This window comes from Anarhichas minor, unplaced genomic scaffold (genome assembly GCF_050575085.1).
Source record: "Anarhichas minor isolate MPS153535 unplaced genomic scaffold, ASM5057508v1 ptg000011l, whole genome shotgun sequence".
NCBI lineage: Eukaryota > Metazoa > Chordata > Actinopteri > Perciformes > Anarhichadidae > Anarhichas > Anarhichas minor.
In genome coordinates, this window is record NW_027466457.1 from 11,916,975 (window position 1) to 11,924,031 (window position 7,057).

A 7,057-nucleotide genomic window follows, 5' to 3' on the forward strand; every position below is an offset into this window, starting at 1 on the left:
GTTTTCCATGAGAAGTCACCATTGAAATGTCTGAGAAACCTGGAAATCGTCTCAGACATGAAAAAGGCAAATCCCAAGTCCTTTGAAAAACGGAGGCTCAGCGTAAACCAGCATCATCTCATGATCAAGCCAGAGCACTTGGAACATAAAAGAATGATATGTTGCTTACCGCTGCACCACTGCACTGACTCCAGCCTTGTATAAACTTTATTATTCTCCTCATGGTATTATTCCAACATGAGGAAATTACTAACACTGCCACAGATTTTCAAAAACACAGCACATACTGTGTCATATACTTGCAAGGCTTTACACAAAACAAAAACTCATATGTAATATATTTTGATACAATTTTGACACATTTGGGTTTAATAACTTCTCCATGCTACAGTAGTATGTATGTCAAAATTCCTGATGTGAATCAAGGAGTTTTCAATGGTTTTATTATTACTCTGTAACTATGCTAACAAAACAACTCTCTTGCAAGACTCCAGGAAGCATATTTATATTTGTATTCAGTCGAACCAAAAGTTTACTTTAATATTGGGTAGTCAGAGCGGCACTCTCCATTGTTCTACAGCAGCCGTGACGGCTGATGTTTTGGCAACTTAAAAGTTAATTCACTCATGATTATGTCACACTCTCTTATATCAGGCCTGTCTCCCCAAGAGCTGTTCTCTGTCTGCCTCCTGTGGAAACCAACTTCCAAGCCAATGCTGTCAGAAGCAAAGTCACGGAGTTAGGCCTTCAACTAATAATTCCCAACAGAAGGAGGCAGAAAGAGACACTCTGCACATGAATCTACAGACAAAACTTATAAACTCTCTCTCTCTCTCTCTCTCTCTCTCTCTCTCTCTCTCTCTCTCTCTCTCTCTCTCTCTCTCTCTCTCTCTCTCTCTCTCTCTCTCCAGACAACTGGGAGATCCACATTTGCAAATGTGAACCTTATTAAGGACATGCTCTCTCTTTGTGAGTTCATCTTTGAAGTGCCACCACAGCTGACAGTATAAACATTGGTTGTATTAGTATCAGTACAAACTCTAATATTTCTATTACTAAAAACATTTCTAATTCTAGCTAAAGTCCGGACTTGTGTTTCTGGTAGTCAACAGTATAAAATGTAGTGCCCTCAGGGTGTACCTACTTCATGTCTGCTGATTGTGGATTATTACTCAGAATCCTACATATCTCTTATCTTTGTTGCAATTTGGTTAATACCGACCCCATGATCATTACAGTGAACATTGGGTGCTTATGTAAATTGACACTCCATCTTGTGAATCTTCACATGCACAGGCAAATCAAATTAGAAATCATACACGACAAAGCTCAAGGCATTACATATGCTAGTTGACATGTTGCCACTGTACAAATGGAGACAACAGCTTGTGAAGCGTACCCATGCATGAAGAGTTACAATTTGCACTTCTCTACTTTGACAAAAATGACTCAGGCAAAGATTCCATACACCGGGTCCTATTTCGTCATGCAAACTTTAAAAAAACAAAATAGAGCACAACTAATAATCTTTGCAAGCTCCAGTGCAAACCATTCAACTGGTGGTTTAGTCTAAAGTGCACGGCAGGTCATGTTACTCTATTATAGTGTGCATGAAAACCACAGCAACACCGTTGGGTTAGTCACATTCATGTGGAGTAGAGTCATATCAGGTAAAGTAATCACGTGGGCTCCCCTGGCACTTCAGGTCTGGCACTTCATCCTATAATTGTTGAGAAAAACCGGTGTGTTCTGCAAGAGAGTCGGTCCCGACACTGAAGCAAGGCCAGAAACGCCATGCACAAACAAGGCATGTGACAGCCCCCGATTTACCTGTGACCTGCTTTTTAAGGACAAGTCTGAAAGGATGAGAGCGAGTGCCAAGTGATTTGGTAGATATGTGGGGTTTTATTTGTTTTCCCTCTGAGCTCAGCGATAGGATTAGATAGGTTGGCGGACATGCCTTAACAAGTTGTGGGGCAGGCCTTGATAACATACTCGGATGAGCTGTCTATCTTCGGTCATTGGACTCCATGAACTCGCTCACCCCCAGCCAGAGCAAATGGAAAACAGATTCAAATAAAGTATAGCAGGGATTTCGTTTTGTTACACTATTCATACACATACATGCAGCACGAGTACAATTGTGGCTCATGCACATGCACATTTGTGTTTTGCATTCACTATTGCATTCAAAATGTGCATCTATTTATCTGTGCTGCGTGTTTGCATGTGGCAGTGCACAAGTGATCTTTGCATGTGGCGTCTAATGTTTACCTCATGTGGCCTGGCTCTGTCGTTTGTCTGGGCATTACCGCATCTGATCCCTGTCAGTGCTCTTGGATCATCTCCATTTGAGGGTTTTATCCCTCCAGCTGACCCAGAGGATCTTTGCCGTTTCATTTGCCGTCATTGGACCATCCCCACACAGCCCTGCTGCGGTTCTCTTACTCAACATGGCATGTGTTATTCATCGCATGTTGTCAAGAGCTGTCAAAAGCAGCTGGGACAAATGCTGCCTTTCTGTTTATGAAACGATCATGTTGGCCTCTCACTTCAAACCTCCGTTATCATCCACACAGTTGAGTGCTCTGCACTTGCAAAATCTGTTTTGTGGGCACGCCGCGCCATAATTCAAAGGCAGGAGGAAGTTTCGTTTGCAAATTCAACAAAATAGAACGCTTAACCACGTGTCAGTGCAGTGAAAAAAGCTGAGAAGACATCAGGAAAGCCATTAGTATAATTAATGCTCAGATTTGAGGACCAACATACTCTTTTCCCTTACAGTAAGTGACCTCAACGAACTGACAACGTGAAGCAATCTACGCTAGTCACTGCACAATATGATTACTGTATATCTCTTACACCCCCCCACTGCTCCCAGAGATGACGAACATGCATTGTCCTTGTCCAGGGCCAGAACAATCACTTCCTTTGTGCGGGAACGCTTAGGGTAAAAAATGCACATACTGTATGTGTGGAAAGGAAAATAGGACTCACTCACAAGAAGGTTTTGCAATGTATTTTACTGTGAACCCACTACCACCAGTTGAAATCAAGCCTCCGACTTGTGTTCCTCTATTTTGTTTTTGCATCTAAAATTCAGACAAAGCCTTCCCTCCTTCACAGAGCCGTGCTGAAGATATTTGGGCTGCTGCATGGAGACAGTTTTGTCCCTTCCTGCGTCACTCCTTCTTTCCTTTCACCCCTCCTTCTGCACACAGGCTGAATCAGCACACTGGGCCCCCCGGTGTCGCTTCGCAATGGCATCACCACAAATTTGCTTTGGTGAGCTAGCCCATGCCTCACAGACAGAGAGCTGTCTCCTCCAATGACAGAGCCAGAAGGGACCTGGTGGGCGGGGTATGAATTTAAATCGGGCTAGATGGCTCAAGTGAAAGAATCACCGACTAAAAAAAAAAAAAAACTTTTGCTCAACTGAGATTTAAGGGGAAACAGGCATAATAAATCAAAAAGAGCTCATGGAGCTTCTCTGTAATGTTGTTTTGGCTCTCGTTCGCATTTTAACATTCAAAAGACATCTGTATTCACTTTTGCTGTGTGAAAACCACAGAGTATTTGTCATGTTGAAATACATGGCTAAATTCTAATCCTGCCTGATAACTAAACATCAAGCAAAGGAAGGAGATCAGTTTAGGTTGGCATACGTAAATATTACTCGCTAAACTTCTATCTGACCCGTATGATTAGAAGGGAGCTTACACGTGCAGCGAGAGGCAGAGGCAAGGAGTTTATGGTCTGCTCTAGTAAATGTGCCAATTGGTCTGGACAAAGTGAAGATTGATTGTATATGGGTAGGAACTCTGGTGCACGCTCAGCCAGTATAATTTACTGGGTCACTGGATCTTGATCTTGGATCTTTCTCATAATCTTTGAAGCATTTGGGGGGAAACAAATCTCATTAGTGGCAGTATATTTTCTGATATTGTATCAGGATGCCTGCTGACACATGCAAAAATACCAGATGGAGAAATCATTAGTAAACTTTTACAACAACAGAGTAGTAAATAAAATCCAGTGAAAGCAAATATCTTATCATTTTAATTATAAGCCATGTTCTCGCTTGCCTTTTTGGTTTCCCTTAGATGTTCCAAGTTCACCGCTTCATCCCATCACTTCAACCGAGGCCATCCTCTTCTCTTCCCAGAGTCTAGACAAGTGGGTACTCGATTGTGGTTCCATGAGCACTTCCACCACGTCCTCTCCTCGACTGGCATTTCTTCCACCCTTTACTCCGGTCAGTACTTCAGGATTGGTGCTGCTACCTCAGCCTCCTATAATGGCATCCTACATTACATTACATTACATTACATTACATTACAGTCATTTAGCAGACGCTTTTATCCAAAGCGACTTACTATTCAGATTCTATCACATTCATACACCGTAGGCGCAGCTACGGGAGCAATTTTCAGAATCTTGCCCAAGGACGTTTTGACATGGACCGAACCTGGCTTCTCATTTACTATATATTTTTTATTTTTCAACAAATCCGACCAAAAGACCAAAACCAACAATGTGTTGGGTGCAACTGACAGACTTGAAGCCTAAATACATATAGACCTGCCTGTCAGTGCAAACATGTGCATAGATTTAATCATGTGGATTGTGTTCATTCAGTCACACAGTACAGCAGTGGTTGTTGCAGACACACCTGGTGGAGATCTGCACTTAACTGAGTGCACCTTTCTAGTCGGCAATAAGAAAAAAAAAATGAATTAAATGAAGAGTCACCAGACTTAGCAGTGGCCGAAAAAATCTGACCAGGGAAAGAAAACACTCTTTGGTTCTCAAGGTTGTTTTGCTTTAAGCAAAGTATAATGTAATGCAATGTAGTCACTGATGCTCCTAAGGAGGAGTGTGGTGAACAGAAGACTGGGGTTGTAGGCTACTGAGGTCCTTAAACTAATGCAAGGTGTTGATAAAAGCTATGGTGCTCTGCAAGGTTTCCTCTACGCAATCATGGACATGAATGACATTTCCTCACAGGGGAATAATCAGATTGCTCAGTGCATTTGTGATTATTATTCAGTTTGTCTAAGTAGCGCACACCACTTCATATTCCAGATTTTTTACGTCGGACCACGTACAATGAGCGGAGACAGTTTTGACAATTCCTTCCAGTCGAGATCGGACTGAGATTGTACAATTAAAGAATTTACATATGCTTAGGGTTTAAGTGCTTTGTGTAACATGCTAAAACACAACCCGGCACTATAATGCACTTTGACTTCGGAGCAGTAGGCACAATGTCTATCTTTGATCAAGCTCTTTTTGAATCTTAATGGGGGTACTGTTACTGTACAGTGATACGCCTGGTGGGACTCGGGGTGCGATGTTTCCGAGGCAGACACTGTTTCAATCACACGGCAAGGCTGGAATTGGAGGAGATGTGTTCCTCTGAATTTAAAAAGTGGTGTGCAATCAAGAGTCAAGAGCCCTTCTCCCCCCTCCTCCCCTTACACACTCACACACGCACACACACACATACACACAAGCCAGTTGGCAAACCAATCCACTGTAGTGTTGGCTGTAGTCAGGAAGTGCTAATGAAGTTATTAATGATATTCATGTGTGCGGTGGCGTGCAAGCAGGGACTGGGCCTGCATTGGCCAGCTGGTAGATCTGTCTCAACTTGAGTTGATTGTGACTAATAAAGCGGGGAAGAAAAGAGAGAAAGAGACTTTCACTCTTTGAGCTTTGAGCTTTGTCCTGTAAAACTGAGCACAGCGATACTGCAGACAAACACATGGTAAAATGGCCAATTCCACAATGAGGGAAATGCTGCATATGATTAGGTGATTAGGGGTTAATCTCCTGAAACACACTTTGATTGCACTAGATGGCTGTTAGGTCAGTTAACACTTTCAATTGTTTCCTTTTGCTTAAACTATCGAAAGTCATGAACCGTGTGAAAGTTTGAACAAAAACCAATGCAAAAATAAATCACTGCAGACACACTTTCTAATACAGAATGACTAACAGATGCACAGATGTAACGTATCACCACTGTTCAACTGATCACAGACTGGTCTTGTCCACATCAGGACGTTCCGTTATCGCAGCGATAATCTTGAGCTGTGAGTCGCTCCTACAAAGATGGCAGCAATTAAGATGGCGGAGGGACTTGGGGGACAGTCAGACCCCGGCTCCAGGCGGGCAGGATCCACTGGCTCCACTAGAGGACCTCCTTCCCACTGCTGCCTCAATGCTTGTCCAACAACTCCCTCTGCTGGGTGACCAAATTGCTCAAGAGTCGAGGAGCAGCTCAGTTTAATCTAACTCCTAAGAGTTGTTGTGCATACAAAGAGTGTAAATCCATGATCAGCCCCTTATTCCAGCATGCTTTTCAATTTCTAGTCTTTTCCTGTTTTTGTCTGTCTTAAAGCCTACGTCTTGTAGTTGTTTAAAATCACTTACAAATCTCAAAAAAAATAAACTAAACGTCTAACTTCATGTATGTCCTGGCCAAATGTATATTTAATAGTCAGCGGAAGGAGACAGAAAATTGACTCACACGAAATGGAACAAACTCATTGTGTTGCATTTTGTGCAGCATACTTTGTCTCCATCTACTGGGAAGACTCAGCTTTCACTTTGTTTTCCAAGTTCACTCTGGTGTCTCTCAACATGTGGATATTTTACAATAGCAAGACACACACTAAAATGCTGATAATGTTGGCAGTATTTAGGAATATTGCACTTGGCAGCATATTTCATGTCAGAACAGAAAAGTGATTTGTACATGACTCCAACAGCGAGGTAGAGTCAGGAACAGATCAGATCACAAAGAACACAAAAACAGAATATTTCAGAAACATCACATGTAGATTATAATGTACTGAGCTTATTTTTTTTTGACATATTGCTCTAATTTATTGTACTACACACAGATGGGCAGTGATTCCCAAACACATCATCATTCGGATGGATTCCCGATGACAGCGGTCAGGTCTGAATTTCATACAGGAGTGCCAGGATCCAACCACCCATTAACCACCAATATATCCCTCAATATATTTAATCGCTTGGTTATGAA